Source organism: Tamandua tetradactyla, chromosome 6 (genome assembly GCF_023851605.1).
Source record: "Tamandua tetradactyla isolate mTamTet1 chromosome 6, mTamTet1.pri, whole genome shotgun sequence".
NCBI classification, from domain to species: domain Eukaryota; kingdom Metazoa; phylum Chordata; class Mammalia; order Pilosa; family Myrmecophagidae; genus Tamandua; species Tamandua tetradactyla.
The window spans coordinates 41763655-41785805 of record NC_135332.1 but is presented as its reverse complement, the minus strand read 5'-3'; the positions used below and the strand labels follow the sequence as shown (position 1 = coordinate 41785805).

Here is a 22151-nt window from a genome sequence, read left to right as displayed (position 1 = left end):
TTCAAAAAACCTTAAGAGGAGGGAAGGCTACATAACTCATTCTATGAAATCAACATCTCCCTCATACCAAAGCCAGACAAACATACTGCAAAGAAAGAAAATTACAGACAAATCTCTCTAAAGACTACAGATGCAAAAATGCTCAACAAAATTCTTGCAAATTGAATCCAGCAGCACATTAAAAGAATTCTACACCATGACCAAGTAGGATTCATCTCAGGTATGCAAGGATGGTTGAACATAAGAAAATCAATTAATGTAATACACCATATCAACAAATCAAAGCAGAAAAACCACATGATCACCTCGATTGATGTAGAAAAGGCATTTGACAAAATTCAACATCCTTTCTTGTTGAAAACACTTTAAAGGATAGGAATAGAAGGGAACTTCTTCAACATGATAAAGGGAATATATGAAAAATCCACAGCTAACATCATCCTCGCAGGGGAAAAACTGAAAACGTTCCCCTTAAGATCAGGAACAAGATAAGGGTGTCCACTATCACCACTGTTTTTCAACATTGTGTTGGAAGTTCTAGCCAGAGCAATTAGACAAGAAAAAGAAATACAAAGGTATCAAAATTGGAAAAGAGGAAGGGAAACTCTCAGTTTGCAGATGATATACTATATATCAAAAACCCTGAAAAATCCACAGCAAAATACAAGAGCTAATAAATGACTACAGCAAAGTGGCAGGTTACAAGATCAACACTCAAAAATCTGAAGTGTTTCTATACACTAGTAATGAACAATCTGAGGGAGAAATCAAGAAAAAAATTCCATTTACAATTGCAACTAAAAGAATAAAATATTTAGGAACAAATTTAACTAAGAATACAAAAGACCTACAGAAATAAAATTACTAGAAATTGCTAAAAGAAATCACAGAAGACCTAAATTAATGGAAGGTATACTGTGTTTACGGATTGGAAGATTAAATATAGTTAAGATGTCAATTCTACCTAAGTTGATTTATAGATTAAATGCAATACCAATTAAAATCCCCAAAACTTACTTTTCTGAAATAGAAAAATGAACAACCAAATTTATTTGTAAGGGCAGGGTGATCCAAATACTAAAACTATCCTGAAAAGAAAAATGAAGTCCAAGGTCTCACACTGCCTGACTTAAAGGCATATTTCAAAGCTACAGTGGTCAAAACAGCATGGTACTGGCTTAAAGATAAATATACTGACCAATGGAATCGAACAGAGTGTTCAGATACAGACCCTATCATGTATGGACAACTGATCTTTGATAAGGCAGTCAAGCCAACTCACCTGGGACAGAACAGTCTCTTCAATAAATGGTGCCTGGAGAACTGGGTATTCACATGCAAAAGAATGAAAGAGGATCCATATCTCACACCCTATACAAAAATTAACTCAAAATGGATCAAAGACCTACACATTAGATCTAAGACCATAAAACTTTTAGAAGAAAATGTAGGGAAAAATCTTATAAATCTTATAATAGGAAGCAGTTTTCTAGATCTTACACCCAAAGCCTGAGCATTGAAGAAAGAAATCGATAAATGGGAAGTCCTCAAAATTAAACACTTTTGTGCATCAAAGAACTTTGTCAACAAAGAAAAAGACAGCCTACACAATGGGAGACAATATTTGGAAACAACATATCAGATAAGGGTCTAGTATCCAGAATATATAAAGAGAATGTTCAACTCAACAACAAAAAGACAGACAACCCAATTACAAAATGGGCAAAAGACAAGAACATGCACTTCTCAGAAAAGGAAATACAAATGGTTAAAAGGCACATGAAAAGATTCTCAACTTCCAAGGCTATTAGGGAAATGCAAATCAAAACCATAATGAGATATCATCTCACATTCACTAGAAAGGCCATTATCAATAAAACACAAACGACAAGTGCTGGAGAGTATGTGAAGAAACAGGCATACTTATCCACTGTTGGTAGGAATGTCAAAAGATTCAACCGCTGTGGAAGGCACTTTGGTGATTCCTCAGGAAGCTAATTATAAAATTGCCATATGATCCGGCAATATAATTGCTAGGTATCTATTCAGAGGACATGAGGGCAAGAACACAAACAGACACTAGCACACCAATATTTATAGCAGCCCTACTTACAATTGCCAAGAGACACAAAAAGCCCAAATATCCATCAACAGAGGAGTGGCTAAACAAGCTGCGATATATACATACAACAGAATAGTACGCAGCTGTAAGAATAAAATCATAAAGCATAAAACAACATGGATGGACCTTGAGGACCTTATGTTAAGTGAGATTAGCCAGAAACAAAAGGACAAATACTATATGGTCTCACTGATATGAATTAACACTAATGAATGAGCTTGGAAAATTTCAGCTAAGAACAGAGATCATCAGGAGATAGGAATAGGGAAGATATTGGGTAACTGGAGTTGAAGGGATACAGATTGTGCAACAGGACTGATTGTAAAAATTCAGAAATGGATAGCATAATATTACGTAACTGTAATACAATAATGTTAGTACACTGAATGAAGCTGAATGTGAGAATAATAGAAGGAAGAGGGGTGGGGGCACAAATGTAATCAGAAGGAAAGATGAGCGATAAAGACTGAGATAGTATAGTCTAGGAATGCCTAGAGTAGTACAATAATAGTGGGTAAATGTATAAATTAAAAAATGTTTTTGCATGAGAAAGAACAAAGGAATGTTAACATAGCAAAGTATTGAAAACAGATGGTAATTCATATTTTAAAACTTTAACTTATGTGTGAGACAAAAGCAAAAAATGTTTATTGGGTACAAAATTTATATTTTGACTAGTGCATTTCCAAATATAACTTATATGGACAGTTTCACTTGAACATCATAAGTACATGGACCCTTGAGTAGGACATGAGACTTTGTAGACTTGTCCAGAGTGATGTTCTGATAAATCCCAGAGTGATCTGAACAGTGAATAAAAAAGTATTTGCAACGTCCCCCTGGGGGAATGGCAAGAAAGGGGGAAAATTCAACTTTGCCATGTGGAGACTTCATTATATGCTCACAAGCAGTGGGGACAACCAAAGCAATAGGCCGAGCCTTCAATCTTGGGGTTTGTTCAGATGAAACTTAACCCCACAAAGGATAGGCTAAACTTACTTAAACTTAGGCCTGAGTCACCTGTAGAGAATCTCTTTTGTTGCTCAGATGTGCCCTCTCTCTCTCTCAGCCAACATGGCCAGCAAGCTCACTGCCCTGCCCCTTTTCTACATGAGAAACAACTCCCAGGGGTGTAAACCTTCCTGTCAGCGTGGGACAGAAATCTTAGAATGAGCTGGGACTCAGCATCAAGGGATTGAGAAAACCTTCTAGACCAAAAGGGAAGAGAGAAATGAGACAAAATAAAGTGTCAATGGCTAAGAGATTCCAAACAGAGTTGAGAGGTTATCCTGGAGGTTATTCTTACACATTATATAGATATCACCTTTTTAGTTAAGCTATATTGGAGAGGCTGGAGGGAAGTGCCTGAAAATGTACAGCTGTGATCCAGTAACCATGTTTCTTGAAGATGATTGTATAATGATATAGCTTTTGCAATGTGACTGTGTGATGGTGAAAACCTTGTGTCTGATGCTGCTTTTATCTATGATATGGGCAGATGAATAAAACATATGGATTAAAAAGAAACAGGGGGAACAAATGTTAAAATATATTTAGTAGATTGAAATGCTAGTGATCAATGAAAGGGAGTGGTAAGGGCTATAGAAAAAAATAGGGGAAAGAAAGGTTAAAATATATTGGGTAGATGGAAATACTAGTAGTCAATGAGAGGGAGGGGTAAGGGGCATGGTATGTATGAGATTTTTTTCTTTTTTCTTTTTATTTCTTTTTCTGAATTGATGTAAATGTTCTAAGAAATGATCATGGTGATGAATATACAACTATGTGATGATATTGTAAGTTATTGATTATATACCAAGAATGGAATGCTCATATGTTAAGAATGTTTGTGTTTACATATTGTTATGTTTAAAAAATTAAAAATAAATAAGTAAAATGAAATAACTAAAGGAAAAAGAAAAAAGACTAATATATATACTTTAATGAAAATGGATGAAAAAAGTAAATATTAAATGAAATTATTTTTACTGTATACCCAATTAATTACCTAACCACACAGGAAAAAATTCAAGTAACTTTTAAACACATTACTGTGTTTTTGAACATACAGTTAAACAAATATAATTTAAGAATAAACAAGCAATAAGCTAAAAATAAGTAAGATTCGTATTAGCAGTGTATGTGTGTTAATACTTGTGCTGTGTCGGTGTTTTGTGCATCTTAAAGAAGAGAATAAGTAAGTATATGATGATATGGGGAACCCAGGTTCTTACAAGGTAGAAAAGAGGTAGAAATCTGGAACAGAGGGAGATGAAGAATAATTGTTAAGGTGGATTTGAACTTGCCATCTCTATATGAGCCCATAACTTAAAATAATATATATATTTCCTAGATCCATCCATTGAATGAAACTAGAAGCAGTAACACCATAGTAGCAATGAGTACACTTAGCACTCAGATACTGGTTTCTAAATATTTATTTGTGAAAAAGTATATGTCAATTTGGATACATTATGGTATCCAGCTACATGGTTAAACAAGTACTTTCCTGACCATTAATGTCAGAAAATTTCATGAATATAAATTTTTAGTCACTGATTACATCTATTGCTATACAGTTACAATCAACAAAGGAGACAACATTAAGCAATGAGATCAGTCTCATCTGATCAGCTAAAGAAGTCTTAAAGGGATAACTGATTATTTCAGCAGTCAAAAGAGGAATTTCTACCTTTATTTCAGACAGCTTTTTCTGGGGAATTCATAGAAACCTTTATGGGAGTTCCTAACTTGTACCCTGACCTACAGAATTCAAACATGCCAATCCCCATGTAAGCCACTTCTTATAATAAATCTTTTAATATTTACACATACATATACACACATATTTCCTGCTGGTTCTGTTTCTCTGGAGAATCTTGACTAAATACTGTTTCTTTTAAAAATAACCAGGGCTTTTGGAGAAATGGCTGATTCTCTACCATCAGGGACAGGGAAAAATAGAAGTCAAAGCTTTCTTGTATCAGAAAGTAAAAAAGTGCTCAATGACTAAGAAGGATATGTCAAAAAGACACAGGAGCTTTTGTGAAGGAACTCCCAATGGCCAAAGTTAGGGCACTTTAAGCAAACAAACTTTTTTTTTACAAAGCGATAGTGAATTATAATACAATGAATTTTTAAAAACCAGCAACACAAAAATGTGAGTCCTTACTAGCACTCATAAAAAGAGAAAGCAGCATTGGGTAATTAATCCCATTGAATGGTATGTTTGGAAGAGGTTGAGATGCGAAAGTTTATGTTGTATTTATGTTTGCACAACTAAAGAGACATGAAAACCAAATACATAGTATGATTATTGATTGGATCCTGGATTAAACTAGGAAAATAAACAGCCCCCAGGGACACTTTGGGAAATGTCTGTTATATGGATATTATATGCCTTAGGTGTGATCATAGTGTTGTGGTGATAAACAATTAAGTCTTTTACTTAGGAAAGATATGCTAAAGTACTGAAGGGTAAAGTGTCATGGTGTCTAAAAATTCTTTTCTGATCAAAAAATGTCCATATATCACATACATTCATTCACACAAATATGTAGAGACACACAGAGAGACAGAGAGAGAGAGGAAAAAAGGAAATATGACAAAATGTTAACAATAGATGAATCTAGTTGAAGAATATTAAGATGTTCTTTACAGTAATACTATTCGTTCAACCTTTCTAAATTTTATAATTTCTATAAATAAAATATTAGCTGGAGGAAATATTACAATATAACAGAATATAGCTGAACAACTGGTTTATTACAATTACAATTCAGTGCATTATAGGTAAACTTGCCTTTTGCGCACTAGACTGAGAACACAATTATAGCCTACAATAACATTCTTTGGAGAAAATATATGTTTAAATTATGAAAAACTTCCATATTTATCTGTACCTCTTAAGAAAGCAACTTGGAAAGGTGTAATATATATTTTTCTTTCACTGTTGTTTATACCAGTAGTTCTCAACAGCAGCATTTTGGAATCTTGGGGAGCACAACTCTTTGTTATATAAGAAGCTCAGCACTTAGGGGCCCTACCTACTAAACACTAGTAGTTCTTCCCAAGTAATTATGAGAACCAAAAATCCTACCACATATGCACCTGGGTTGAAAACTATAGCTTTTTATAAAGAGCCAGAATTGTGTCAGGCAAAGAAGTTATGTTAAACAATTAGTAGCTGGCAACTTTAAATTTTTTCATAAAAAGAAGAAAGTAAAAGTAAAAATGAAGATCCAATCATTCTTGGAAAATTAAAATAATATTTACAAACTTTCAGGAAGATGGACGTATAGAGTAGCTCGAGATTAGTCCTGCTCCACGGAAAAGTTACAGAAGAGACAGGAGGTCGACTGAGGTGGCAATTACGGAGTGTGGCTGACCTGGGACCACATAGGGCAGCCCTATTTGCAGAGGCCAAGGAACTGAAAGGCAGAAAGCTGGAGCCTGGCGTGGAAGCGCAGAGCTGTGGGAGTACACAGATGGGAGCAGGGGACTGAGAAGTAAGCCAGGCCGCGTTCCTTAGGTGCGCTACGCTCACTAGCAGAGCCCCACGACTGGTGACTCACTGCACAACCAATGCACCCAAACCGTCACTCACTTTATTCATTGTGTTCTAGGCACCTTCACCCCACTGACCCCAATATACATACCTGCCTCCACCCCCACCTCAAATATATCCAACCTACCTCTGCTGCACCCTCCCGAGCACTACCTCGCCCTCCCTGTTTCCTGCAGGCTGCTGCCAGTATATAAAGGCTGTGGGCACTAACCTGCATACCCAGGTTACCACCCCACCCCACCCCTTGGCGCATAGTGTCACAAAGTCTCACCTTGCCCATGTTGAGCTCTACGCATTAGTTTATGGCACTTCTAGGCCCACGTGTGCACACAGGCCTCTAATCACGTCATTCAGCTCTGGGAACTGCACTTTACAGCAGTCCTAGAACTGTACATGCACATGGACCTCAGCCACACCTCCCAGCTCTAAGAAAGCGCTGATCTGCGCAGCTGGGTCACATCTTCCCCCACTCCACAAAGGCATAAAACACTGAAGTGCTGCCACAGTTCTACGCATGCACACAGAGGTCCCCGCGCCTTAGACCAGGGGAAACCAGAATTACGTGCTCCAGACCGACTCATGCACCCGCAAAACTACATCTTCCCTGGCCGCTGGGCGCCCACATTCATAAGCATCAAAGTGACATTCCTAACCTGTGCCTATACCTGCCCTGAAACAAATCACTGCACTGAGTACCCATCCTGTACCCTGCTCCCTCCTGTACAACCATCCCATAAACAAAAGGCCTCAGACCACTAAAAGAAATCAACTCCTAAAGTAAACCAATCAAGATATTTATATGCCACGAAGACAGCAGATCACACTCAGCATATCACAATGCAGACAGATATAGTCCTGCCTAATGACCAAATTAAAACACCAGAGGAGACACAGACGTTGGAACTACTAATCAAAGATGTTCATACAACTCTACTTAATAAGTGGGATAGCAAATGGCATAAAGGAGATCAAGAAGACAGCAAAAGAGCAAAAAGAGGAATTTAAAAGAAAAAAGAGAAAAATAGCAGATATCACAGAGATTAAAGACTTTGTTGACCAAATAAACATACTGGAGGCACACAACACCATATTTGAAGAGACAGAAGAAAGAATAAGTGATATAGAGGACAAGATAACTGGCTTCGAAGACTCAAAATAGCAAATATCTAAAAAGATAGGAAAATTTGAATTGGCTCTCTGGGAAATGATACATGAAACAAAGCAAATACAAGAATCATTAGTGTCCCAGAAGGTGGAGAGAGGAGAAACGGCTAGGAAGAGTAGTTGAGGATATAATGGGGGAAAGCTTTTCAACCCTCATAAAGGACATAAATGTACAAGTCAAAGAAGCCCAAAGAACTCCAAACAGAATAAATCCAAATAGGCCTTTCCCAAGACACATACTAATCAGTCTGTCAAATATTGAAGAAAAGCAGAAAATCCTGAAAGCGGCAAGAGAAAAACAATCTACTATATACAAGGGAAACCAAACAAGAGTGAGTACAGACTACTCAACTAGCACCCTGGAGGCAAGAAGGCAGTGTCTGATATATTCAAGATCCTGAAAGAGAAAAACCTCCAGCCAAGAATCCTGTACCCAGCCAATTGTCCTTCAAAACTGACAGATAGATTAAAGTTTTCACAGACAAAGAAGTCCTGAAAGAATTTGTCAACAAGAGATCAACCCTACAATAAACACTAAAAGGAGTTCTGTGAGCTGAAAAAAAAAGACAGGAGAGGGAGGTCTGAACGAGGGCACAGAATTGAAGAGTACCACTAAGGGTAATTTAAAGAATACAAAGAGAAAAAAGGAAAAGAATATATAGCTCTGACAAATAAAATAAAAAAGTTAAGACGGTAGAGTCAAGAAACACCCTTTCAGTAATAACTTTGATGTGGACTAAACTTACCAATTAAAAGATACAGATTGGCAGAACAGATTAAGAAACATAATCCAGCTATATGCTGCTTACAAGAGACGCATCTTAGACACAAGGATACAAATAGATTGAAAGTGAAAGACTAGAAAAAGATTTTCAAACCAAGTTGTAACCAAAAGAAAGGAGGAGTAGCTACACTAATATCAGACAAAATAGACTTCAAACGTAAAGACATCATAAGAGACAAGTAAGGACAGTATATACTAATTAAAGGGTCAATTCACCAAGAAGATAAAACAATCATAAATGTTTCAGCTCCCAGTCAAGGAGCTCCAAAGTACATGAGACAGACATTGGCAAAACTGAAAGGAGTGATAGATCTTTCAACAAAAATAGTAGGAGACTTCAATACACCACTCTCCTTCACAGATACAACAAACAGAAGATCAACAAGGAAAAAGAGAACTTAAATAAATTGATAAATGAATCAGTCCTAACAGACATATATAGGTCACTGTACCCGAAAGCACAAGGATATACATTCTTCTTTAGTGCTCATGGAACATTCTCCAGGATAGATCATATGCTGGGGCACAAAACAGCTTTTTATACCTTTAAAAACACTGAAATTATTCAAAGCCCTTTCTCTGATCACAATGGGATGAAGCTGGATCTCAATAACCATCAAAGAATGAGAACATTCACAAATATATGGAGAATAAATAACACAGTCTTAAACAACCAGTTGGTCAAAGAAGAAATTGTTAGAGAAATCAGTAGCTACCTGGAAATGAATGAAAATGAGAATACAACTTATCAGAACTTATGAGATATGGCAAAGGTTGTGCTGAGAGGGAAGTTTATTGCTCTAAATACCTATATTAAAAAACAAGAAAAAGCAAAAATTGAGGACTTAACAGCTCACATGGAGGAACTTGAGAAAGAACAGCAAACTAACCCCAAAGCAAAGAGAATAGAAATAACAAAGATTAAAGCAGTGTTAAATGAATGGGAGAACAGAAGAACAATAGGAAGAATCAATAAAACCAAAAGTTGGTTCTTTGAGAAAATCAATAAAATTGATAGTCTACTAGCAAGACTGACAAAGAAAAAAAAAAGAGAGATGATGCAAATAAATAAAATCTGAAATGAGAACAGGTGCGTTTCCACAGATTCTGAAGAAATCATAAGAGGATACCGTAGACAACCATATGTCAACAAACTAGACAACTTAGATGAAATGGAAAAATTCCTGGAGACACACAAACAAGCTACAATGACTGGGGAAGAAAGAGAAGATCTAAACAAACCAATCACAAGTAAAGACATTCAATGAGTCATCAAAAATCTTTCTACAAAGAAAAGTCCGGGGCCACATGGCTTCACAGGGGAATATTATCAAACATTCCAAAAAGAATTAACACAAATCCTGCTCAAGCTTTTCCAAAAAACTGAGGAAAAAGGAACTCTAATTAACTCATTTTATGAAGCTAATATCATTTTAATACCAAAAACCAGGTAAAGATGCTATAAGAAAGGAAAACTGCAAGGCAATCTCCTTAATGAACACAGAGGCAAAAAATCTCAATAAAATATTAGCAAATAAAATCCAACAATACATTAAAAGGATTATACACCAGGACCAAGTGGGGTTTATACCACAACTGCAAGGATGGTTCAACACAAGAAAATCAATTAATGTAATACAGCACATTTACAAATCAAAAGGGAAAAATCACATGATCATCTTAATTGATGCCAAAAAAGCATTCAAAAAAATTCACCATCCTTTCTGATAAAACACTTCAAAAGATAGGACTCAAAGATAAACTACCTCAATATGATAAAAGGAACATATGAAAAACCAATAGCCAGCATCGTACTCTATGGATGGAGACTGAAAGCTTTCCCCCTAAGATCACAAACAAGACAAGGATACCCACTGTCACCACTATTATTCAACATTGTGCTAGAAATTCTAGCTAGAGCAATCAGGAAGGACAAAGACATGAAAGGCATCCAAACTGGAAAGGAAGACGGAAAACTCTCATTATTTGCAGATGATATACTATACTTTAAAGAAATTCAGCAAGGTGGCAGTATATAAAATTAATGTGCAAAAATCAGTAACATTTCTATACACAAGCAATGACCTAGCTGAGAAGTCAGTTAAGGAAAAAACTCCATTCAAAATAGCAACTAAAAGAATCAAATATTTAGGAATGAACTTAACTAGGGATGTAAAGGACTTGTATACAGAAAACTATAAAACATTGCTAAAAGAAATCAAAGGAGATCTAAATAGGTGGAAAGACATTCCCTGCTCATGGATAGGAAGGATAAAAATAGTTAAGATGTCAATTCTCCCCAAATTGTTCTACAGATCCAACACAGTACCAATCAAAATTCCAACAACCTACTTTAAAAATTTGGAAAAGCTGATTACCAAATTCATCTGGAAGAGAAACAGACCCCGAATAGCAAAAACCATCCTGAAAATGAAGAACAAAGTGGGAAGATTAACACTCCTTGATTTTAAAACTTATTATAGGGAAGATGGCGGCTTAGTAAGACGCGCGGATCTTGGTTTCTTCTCCGGGACACCTACTGGGGGAGTGGAAACGATACAGAGGGCGCCCAAAGCCACAGCAGAGATAAAAGGGACAGCGTACCCCATCCTGGAGCAGCTGGCTGGCTGAGAGAGGCAGCTCGGGTGAGATCGCCGAGGCGCGCGGGCCTTGCCGGGCGGGGTGGCAAGCGGCCGGAGTTACTCCCTTCCCCCTTCCCGGGCCGGCTGGGAGAATTGGAGGGGCGGTCCCCTGAGACAAAGACGGCTGGCGCCCACACCACGCACAGCCCCCGGACCAACTGAGAGAATTGGATCGGAGGCCCCCAGGCCGCGGAGAACGGTGGCGGGTGGGGGAGGCCCCTTCCAGGCCCGTGACTCCTGGGGAGCGTGCACTCTCTCGGGCGGGCCGCTGCCGCTGGCGCCCTCCCGCCACGCTTGTTGCCCAGGGCCGACTAGGAAATTCGGACGGGCTCTTTCCCTGGCTGCTGCGACCAGCAACCCTCCCTGCGTTCGGACCCCGGGCCGGCTCAAGCCGCTTCGGCTAGCGAACCCCCAGGACGGCGAGAGTTTTCCAAAGTTTAAGGTCCCACAGCACCTTTTACTGGTGGGACCCGCAGACAAACAGGTGCCACGAGCGCCACCTACTGGGCAGGATAAGAAAAACAGAACCCAGAGATTTCACAGAAAAATATTACAACCTTGCTGGGTCCAACACCAAGAGAAATCTGAATAAATGCCCAGACGCCAGCAGCAGAAGATAACTGTCCACGCTCAAAGACTGAGAATATGGCTCAGTCAAAGGAACAAACCAATAGCTCAAATGAGACACAAGAGCTGAGACAACTAATGCTGAATATACGAACAGAAATGGAAAACCTCTTCAAAAATGAAATCGATAAATTGAGGGAGGACATGAAGAGGACATGGGCTGAACATAAAGAAGAAATAGAAAAACTGAAAAAACAAATCGCAGAACTTATGGAAGTGAAGGATAAAGTAGCAAACATAGAAAAAATAATGGATAGCTACAATGATAGATTTAAAGAGACAGAAGATAGAATTAGTGATTTGGAGGATGGAACATCTGAATTCCAAAAAGAAACAGAAACTATAGGGAAAAGAATGGAAAAATTTGAGCAGGGTATCAGGGAACTCAAGGACAATATGAACCGCACAAATATACGTGTTGTGGGTGTCCCAGAAGGAGAAGAGAAGGGAAAAGGAGGAGAAAAACTAATGGAAGAAATTATCACTGAAAATTTCCCAACTCTTATGAAAGACCTAAAATTACAGATCCAAGAAGTGCAGCGCACCCCAAAGAGATTAGACCCAAATAGGCGTTCTCCAAGACACTTACTAGTTAGAATGTCAGAGGTCAAAGAGAAAGAGAAGATCTTGAAAGCAGCAAGAGAAAAACAATCCATTACATACAAGGGAAACCCAATAAGACTTTGTGTAGATTTCTCAGCAGAAACCATGGAAGCTAGAAGACAGTGGGATGATATATTTAAAATACTAAAAGAGAAAAACTGCCAACCAAGACTCCTATATCCAGCAAAATTATCCTTCAAAAATGAGGGAGAAATTAAAACATTCTCAGACAAAAAGTCACTGAAAGAATTTGTGACCAAGAGACCAGATCTGCAAGAAATACTAAAGGGAGCACTAGAGTCAGATACAAAAAGACAGAAGAGAGAGATATGGAAAAGAGTGTAGAAAGAAGGAAAATCAGATATGATATATATAATACAAAAGGCAAAATGTTAGAGGAAAATATTATCCAAACAGTAATAACACTAAATGTCAATGGACTGAATTCCCCAATCAAAAGACATAGATTGGCAGAATGGATTAAAAAACAGGATCCTTCTATATGCTGTCTACAGGAAACACATCTTAGACCCAAAGATAAACATAGGTTGAAAGTGAAAGGTTGGGAAAAGATATTTCATGCAAATAACAACCAGAAAAGAGCAGGAGTGGCTATACTAATATCCAACAAATTAGACTTCAAATGTAAAACAGTTAAAAGAGACAAAGAAGGACACTATATACTAATAAAAGGAACAATTAAACAAGAAGACATAACAATCATAAATATTTACGCACCGAATCAGAATGCCCCAAAATACGTGAGGAATATACTGCAAACATTGAAAAGGGAAATAGACTCATATACCATAATAGTTGGAGACTTCAACTCACCACTCTCATCAAGGGACAGAACATCTAGACAGAGGATCAACAAAGAAATAGAGAATCTGAATATTACTATAAATGAACTAGACTTAATAGACATTTATAGGACATTACATCCCACAACAGCAGGATACACCTTTTTCTCAAGTGCTCATGGATCATTCTCAAAGATAGACCATATGCTGGGTCACAAAGCAAGTCTTAACAAATTTAAAAAGATTGAAATCTTACACAACACTTTCTCGGACCATAAAGGAATGATGTTGGAAATCAATAATAGGCAGAGTGCCAGAAAATTCACAAATACGTGGAGGCTCAACAACACACTCCTAAACAACGACTGGGTCAAAGAAGAAATTGCAAGAGAAATTAGCAAATACCTCGAGGAGAATGAAAATGAAAACACAACATATCAAAACTTATGGGACGCAGCAAAGGCAGTGCTAAGAGGGAAAGTTATTGCTCTAAATGCCTATATCAGAAAAGAAGAAAAGGCAAAAATTCAGGAATTAACTATCCATTTGGAAGAACTGGAGAAAGAACAGCAAGCTAACCCCAAAGCAAGCAAAAGGAAAGAAATAACAAAGATTAGAGCACAAATAAATGAAATTGAAAACATGAAAACAATAGAGAAAATCAATAAGGCCAGAAGTTGGTTCTATGAGAAAATCAATAAGATTGATGGGCCCTTAGCAAGATTGACAAAAAGAAGAAGAGAGAGGATGCAAATAAATAAGATCAGAAATGGAAGAGGAGACATAACTACTGACCTCACAGAAATAAAGGAGGTAATAACAGGATACTATGAACAACTTTACGCTAATAAATACAACAATTTAGAGGAAATGGACGGGTTCCTGGAAAGACATGAACAACCAACTTTGACTCAAGAAGACAAAGATGACCTCAACAAACCAATCACAAGTAAAGAAATTGAATTAGTCATTCAAAAGCTTCCTAAAAAGAAAAGTCCAGGACCAGATGGCTTCACATGTGAATTCTACCAAACGTTCCAGAAAGAATTAGTACCAATTCTCTTCAAACTCTTCAAAAAAATCGAAGTGGAGGGAAAACTACCTAATTCATTCTATGAAGCCAACATCACCCTCATACCAGAACCAGGCAAAGATATTACAAAAAAAGAAAACTACAGACCAATCTCTCTAATGAATACAGATGCAAAAATCCTCAATAAAATTCTAGCAAATCGTATCCAACAACACATTAAAAGAATTATACATCATGACCAAGTAGGATTCATCCCAGGTATGCAAGGATGGTTCAACATAAGAAAATCAATTAATGTAATACACCATATCAACAAATCAAAGCAGAAAAATCACATGATCATCTCAATTGATGCAGAGAAGGCATTCGACAAGATTCAACATCCTTTCCTGTTGAAAACACTTCAAAAGATAGGAATACAAGGGAACTTCCTTAAAATGATAGGGGGAATATATGAAAAACCCACAGCTAATATCATCCTCAATGGGGAAAAATTGAAAACATTCCCCCTAAGATCAGGAACAAGACAAGGATGTCCACTATCACCACTATTATTCAACATTGTGTTGGAGGTTCTAGCCAGAGCAATTAGACAAGAAAAAGAAATACAAGGCATCAAAATTGGAAAGGAAGAAGTAAAACTATCACTGTTTGCAGACGATATGATACTATACGTCGAAAACCCGGAAAAATCCACAACAAAACTACTAGAGCTAATAAATGAGTACAGCAAAGTAGCAGGTTACAAGATCAACATTCAAAAATCTGTAGCATTTCTATACACTAGTAATGAACAAGCTGAGGGGGAAATCAAGAAACGAATCCCATTTACAATTGCAACTAAAAGAATAAAATACCTAGGAATAAATTTAACTAAAGAGACAAAAAACCTATATAAAGAAAACTACAAAAAACTGCTAAAAGAAATCACAGAAGACCTAAACAGATGGAAGGGCATACCGTGTTCATGGATTGGAAGACTAAATATAGTTAAGATGTCAATCCTACCTAAATTGATTTACAGATTCAATGCAATACCAATCAAAATCCCAACAACTTATTTTTCAGAAATAGAAAAACCAATAAGCAAATTTATCTGGAAGGGCAGGGTGCCCCGAATTGCTAAAAACATCTTGAGGAAAAAAAACGAAGCTGGAGGTCTCGCGCTGCCTGACTTTAAGGCATATTATGAAGCCACAGTGGTCAAAACAGCATGGTATTGGCATAAAGATAGATATATCGACCAATGGAATCGAATAGAGTGCTCAGATATAGACCCTCTCATCTATGGACATTTGATCTTTGATAAGGCAGTCAAGCCAACTCACCTGGGACAGAACAGTCTCTTCAATAAATGGTGCCTAGAGAACTGGATATCCATATGCAAAAGAATGAAAGAAGACCCATCTCTCACACCCTATACAAAAGTTAACTCAAAATGGATCAAAGATCTAAACATTAGGTCTAAGACCATAAAACAGTTAGAGGAAAATGTTGGGAGATATCTTATGGATCTTACAACTGGAGGCGGTTTTATGGACCTTAAACCTAAAGCAAGAGCACTGAAGAAGGAAATAAATAAATGGGAACTCCTCAAAATTAAACACTTTTGTGCATCAAAGAACTTCATCAAGAAAGTAGAAAGACAGCCTTCACAATGGGAGACAATATTTGGAAATGATATATCAGATAAAGGTCTAGTATCCAGAATTTATAAAGAGATTGTTCATCTCAACAACAAAAAGACAGCCAACCCAATTACAAAATGGGAAAAAGACTTGAACAGACACCTCTCAGAAGAGGAAATACGGATGGCCAAGAGGCACATGAAGAGATGCTCAATGTCCCTAGCCATTAGAGAAATGCAAATCAAAACCACAATGAGATATCATCTCACACCCACCAGAATGGCCATTATCAACAAAACAGAAAATGACAAGTGCTGGAGAGGATGCGGAGAAAGAGGCACACTTATCCACTGTTGGTGGGAATGTCAAAGGGTGCAACCACTGTGGAAGGCAGTTTGGCGGTTCCTCAAAAAGCTGAATATAGAATTGCCATACGACCCAGCAATACCATTGCTAGGTATCTACTCAAAGGACTGAAGGGCAAAGACACAAACGGACATTTGCACACCAATGTTTATAGCAGCATTATTTACAATTGCAAAGAGATGGAAACAGCCAAAATCTCCATCAACAGAAGAGTGGCTAAACAAACTGTGGTATATACATACGATGGAATATTATGCAGCTTTAAGACAAGATAAACTTATGAACCATGTAATAACATGGATGGACCTAGAGAACATTATGCTGAGTGAATCCAGCCAAAAACTAAAGGACAAATACTGTATGGTCCCACTGATGTGAACGGACATTCGAGAATAAACTTGAAATATGTCATTGGTAACGGAGTTCAGCAGGCGTTAGAAACAGGGTAAGACAATGGGTAATTGAAGCTGAAGGGATACAGACTGTGCAACAGGACTAGATACAAAAATTCAAAAATGGACAGCACAATAATACCTAATTGTAAAGTAATCATGTTAAAACACTGAATGAAGCTGCATCTGAGCTATAGGTTTTTGTTTTGTTTTGTTTTGTTTTGTTTTGATTTTACTATTATTACTTTTATTTTTTTCTCTATATTAACATTCTATATCTTTTTCGGTTATGTTGCTAGTTCTTCTAAACCAATGCAAATGTACTAAGAAATGATGATCATGCAGCTATGTGATGATGTTAAGAATTAATGATTGCATGTGTAGAATGGTATGATCTCTAAATGTTGGGTTAATTTCTTTTTTTCCGTTAATTAAAAAAAAAAAAAAAAAGAGAAGGGATAATTGGAGATGAAGGGATACAGACTGTACAACGGGACTGGATATAAAAACTCAGAATGGACAGCACAATACTACCCAATTGTAATGCAATTACGTTAAAACACTGAATGAAGCTGCATGTGAGGTATAGGTTTTTTGTTTTTGTTTTTTTGTTTTTTTTTTCTTTCTATTATTGTTTTAATTCTTATTCTGTTGTCTTTTTATTTCTTTTTCTAAATCGATGCAAATGTACTAAGAAATGATGAATATGCAACTATGTGATGTTATTAAGAATTACTGATTGTACATGTAGATTGAAATGATTTCTAATTGTTTTGTTAATTCTTTTTTTAATTAATAAAAAAAAAAAAAAAGAATCATCCATCTAAAAGAAAAAAAAAAAAAAAGAATTAATGATTGCATGTGTAGAATGGTATGATCTCTAAATGTTGGGTTAATTTCTTTTTTTCCGTTAATTAAAAAAAAAAAAAAGAGAGAAGGGATAATTGGAGATGAAGGGATACAGACTGTACAACGGGACTGGATATGAAGACTCAGAAATGGACAGCACAATGCTACCCAATTGTAATGCAATTATGTTAAAACACTGAATGAAGCTGCATGTGAGGTATAGGTTTTTTGTTTTTGTTTTTTTTTGTTTTTTTTCTTTCTATTATTGTTTTGGTTCTTGTTCTGTTGTCTTTTTATTTCTTTTTCTGAATCGATGCAAGTGTGCTGGGAAATGATGAATATGCAACTATGTGATGTTATTAAGAATTACTGATTGTACATGTAGATTGTAATGATTTCTAATTGTTTCGTTAATTCTTTTTTTAATTAATAAAAAAAAAAAAAACTTATTATAAAGCCACAGTGGTCAAAACAGCATGGTACTGGCACAAAGATAGAAGCAGTGACCAACGGAATAGAATTGAGAGTGCAGAAATAGACCACCAAATCTATGGTCAACTGATTTTTGACAAGGCCCCCTAATCCTCTGAACTGGGACAAAATAGTCTTTCCAATAATTGGGAATGGAAGAATTGGATATCAATAGCCAAAAGAATGAAAGAGGACCCGTCTTACACAGTACACAAAAATTAACTCAAAGTGGATTGAACACCTAAATATAAGAACTAGTACCACAGAAAGCTTCTAGAAGAAAATGTGGGGAAATATCTTCAAGACCTAGTAATAGGAGGTAGCTTCCTAAACTTTACACCCAAAACACAAGCATCAAAAGGAAAAATAGATAAATGGGAACTCCTCAAAATCAAATGCTTCTGCACCTCAAAAGAGTTTGTCAAAATGATGAAGACACAGCCAACTCAATGGGAGAAAATATTCGGAAATCACACATCGGACAAAGGTTTGATTCCCTGTATCTACAAAGAAATCATACAACTCAGCAACAAAAAAACAATGCAATTATAAAATGGGCCAAAGATATGAATAGGCATTTTTCTGAAGAACAAATACAGATGGCTCATGTTCTAGTTTGCTAGCTCCCGGAATGCAAAACACCGGAGACAGATGGGTTTTCAATAAGAGGGGATTTATTTAGTTAACATATAGTTCTTCAGAGAATAGGCAGCTAACTTTCAACTGAGGTTCTTTATAACGTGGGAAGGTACAGGGTGTTCTCTACTGGCATTCTCTCCAAGCCTCTGGGTTCCAACAATTTTCCTCCGGGTGATTCCTTTCTGCATCTCCAAAGGCCTGGGCTGAGCTGTGAGTGCTGAGATGAAGTATACTGAGCTGCTTGGGCTGTACTACCTTAAGCTCTCTCATTTAAGCACCAGTCAATTAAATCAAACACCATTCACTGCAGCAGGCACGTTTCCTAGCCAACTGCAGATGTAATCAGCAACAGATGAGGTTTAATCACCATTGACTCATAGCCACAGCAACAGAAGGAGTGGTACCTCCACCTAGCCAAGTTGACACATGAACCTAACTACCACAGATCAAAAGCACATGAAGAGATGCTCATTTTCATTGGGTATATGGGAAATGCAGATCAAGACTACAATGAGATACCACCTATAAGAATGGCTGCCAGTAAACAGGAAACTATAAATGTTGGAGAAGATGTGGAGAAACTGGGACACTGTGCACTGCTGGTGGGAATGTATAATGGTGCGGCCTCTATGGAAGACTGCTTGGCAGTTCCTTAGGAAACTAAATATTGAGTTGCCCTATGACCCAGCTATAAATAGCACTACTTAGAATATATCCAGAAGAGCTGAAAGCAACAACACAAACAGACATTTGCACACCAATGTTTACAGCAGCCCAAACTGTAATGTTTACAATTGCCAAAAGATGGAAACAAACCAAATGCCCATCAAGAGACGAGTGGATCAACAAAATGTGATATATACATACGATGGAATATTATGGCGCTGTATGACAAAAATGACGTCCCAAAGCCCATGAAAAGATGGTTGAGCCTTGAGGACATAACGCTGAGTGAAATTAGCCAGACACAAAAGGATAGATACTGTATTATTCCACTTTTATGACCAGCATAAAGGTATAATCAGAGGCTTATAATACAGAATTTAGGGGACTTAGAGATACATAGACGCTATATATGTGTCAACTGTTAGCTAAAGAGGTACAATTCCAATGTAAAGGAATAGATAGGAGTGAAGGTGGTTGTCTAGTGGGTCTGTAAGTAATATTACCATATTGAAGATGAAAAAGATTGAAAGGCGTTGTATAGACCTAAGTGTCCCACTGATTAACACTAGAAATATGAATTAGTTCTCGTAACTACTTCAAAGATATGAACCTTGTATAGAGTGTTTAAGTCCAGGGTACAGGGGGAAAACTGTTATTGTATGCTATGAGCTATGTTCAAAAGTAAACCATCAGCACTACCACAGCAATAGCAGAAGTAAATAATGGGGTGAAGGACAAGAGTTAACAAGAGGTTTGGGTTTTCTATTTGGCAAGGGTGTGTTTATTGGTTTTCTTTCTCTTGGGAACAATGAAACTATCTAAAATTGAGAATGTTGTTGGACTATGGACTTTACAACTTCTACATGATGCCCAATGAATGAAGGTGGCTGAAGGATGCAGTGATGGAGAAGTAGATTGATGAATGATGGTGAATACTTATGAACAAAGGATGTGCTTCTGCAAAAAGGAACAAAGTTGTGAGGCACACGATGTGATGGAACGTGTGGGACATTTGGTGAGACAAAATAAGTCAAACAGAAAAACAACGACATGGTCGCCTTTAGAAAATGCTTATGAGAAAACAGGGGCCTAGATTGTAAGCTTTTAGAACAGACATATTAAGTCTGGAGTGCTGATTATTATTTCTGGATTTTGAGAGACTGTTTTATATATATAACCTGATATTTAGAGAAAAGAAATAAGCTGAACAGGTTGGGGTTAAAGTAATTCAGAACATAGGGTTAAGGAAGACAGTGTCTATATTTTAGAACCACACATACTCTTTGAGATCAATGGAAGAAAGGTTTATTTGATCTGGAACCGAAATTTTCTGTAGTGCATAATTTAATTCAACTTACCTGTATAGCTCATTTGAACAACTGAAACACAGGAAGCACAGAAGAAGGAAGAGGTCCTTTAATCCTATATAGATTATTGTAATGCCTGGATACATCTTAGAGTATATTAAGCAGATAATCAAAAAGTAATGGCAAATGTTCTAAGAAATGATGAATATGCAACTATGTGATGATATTGTGAATTACTGATTACATATGTAGAACAGCATGATCATATGTTAATGTTTTTGTTCGTTTGTTAAATTTTTTTTAATTAATCAATCAATCAATAAAAAAGTAACGGCAAAGTCCCTGAGGGAATAGAGAAAGAATATGAAACTATCAAATCTTACCATCAGGGAATCCCCTGACACTGTGTCAAACTTCAGGGATATCCAAATCAATAGGCCATGCCTCGATCCTGAGGCTTACTCTTGTGAAGCTTATGCAGGTAGTAGAGAAGCTTAGACTACCCCTAGGCATGCCTAAGAGTTACTGCTGAGGACCTCTGTTGTTACTCAGATGTGGCCTCAGTCTCTCTAAGCCCAACTCTGCAAGTGAAATCATTACCCTCCCCCCTACATGGGACATGACACCCAGAGGTGAAAGTCTCCCTGGCGACGTGGGAGATGACTCCCTGGGATGAATCCAGACCTGGCACCGTGGGATTGACAATTTCATTCTGACCAAAAAGGGGAAAAGAAGTGTAACTAATAAAGTATCAGTGGCAAAGAGAGTTTAAATAGAGTCGAGAGGCTACTCTGGAGGTTGCTCTTACACAAGCCTCAGATAGACCTTGCTATTTATCGTAACCTGCCAAGCCCAATCAGGACCATTCCAGCCAATCCTAAAGAACACTTTTAGGCAATATTTAAGATTCCACAAGGGTTCTAGGCACTAGAGTATCCTTCCAGAAATCTACAACCTCCAGATGGGTCCCTGGTCCAGAAAAGTCCTGAAACCTAGCCCAGCCTCTCCAGAACATCAGATAGTTTCATCTTCCTACCCCATATTAGTGATAAACCCTTCCAATATCAAAAATTTAGAATTGCCATTGCCCAAACAACCCCAAAGAGAGGTACAGAAAGATCAAAGGCGATGGTGGAATTATACAAAGAAGATAGGACTTGATAAATGAATATGAATACTGATTTATTAAATTGATATCTCTTTTAGTCTCCAGTATTTCACAGCAGCTAGAAGTAAAAACCTAAAATTATGAAACTGTAACCCATGTCAAAGTGAGAAATACGTTCTACAACTAATTGTGGTGCTGTGCTTTGAAATTTATACTTTTTTGTATATATGTTATCGTTCACAAAAAATGAAGGGAAAATGTTCATTGTGATGATAAAAAAGTATTTAAGCCCTCTAGCCTCCTATATTCTGGAACAGTTAGAAGAAAAAATATGAGAGGATTGTACAGCAGCCCAAGACAAACTATGGGATCTGTCCTGT

The 22151-nt window shown here is 37.1% G+C and overlaps 1 protein-coding gene across 1 annotated transcript in view; it reads right to left on the bottom strand.

Annotated features, from left to right (window-relative positions):
- BRIP1 (BRCA1 interacting DNA helicase 1) overlaps positions 1 to 22151 on the bottom strand; it is a 407553-nt gene that overhangs the window by 186074 nt on the left and 199328 nt on the right.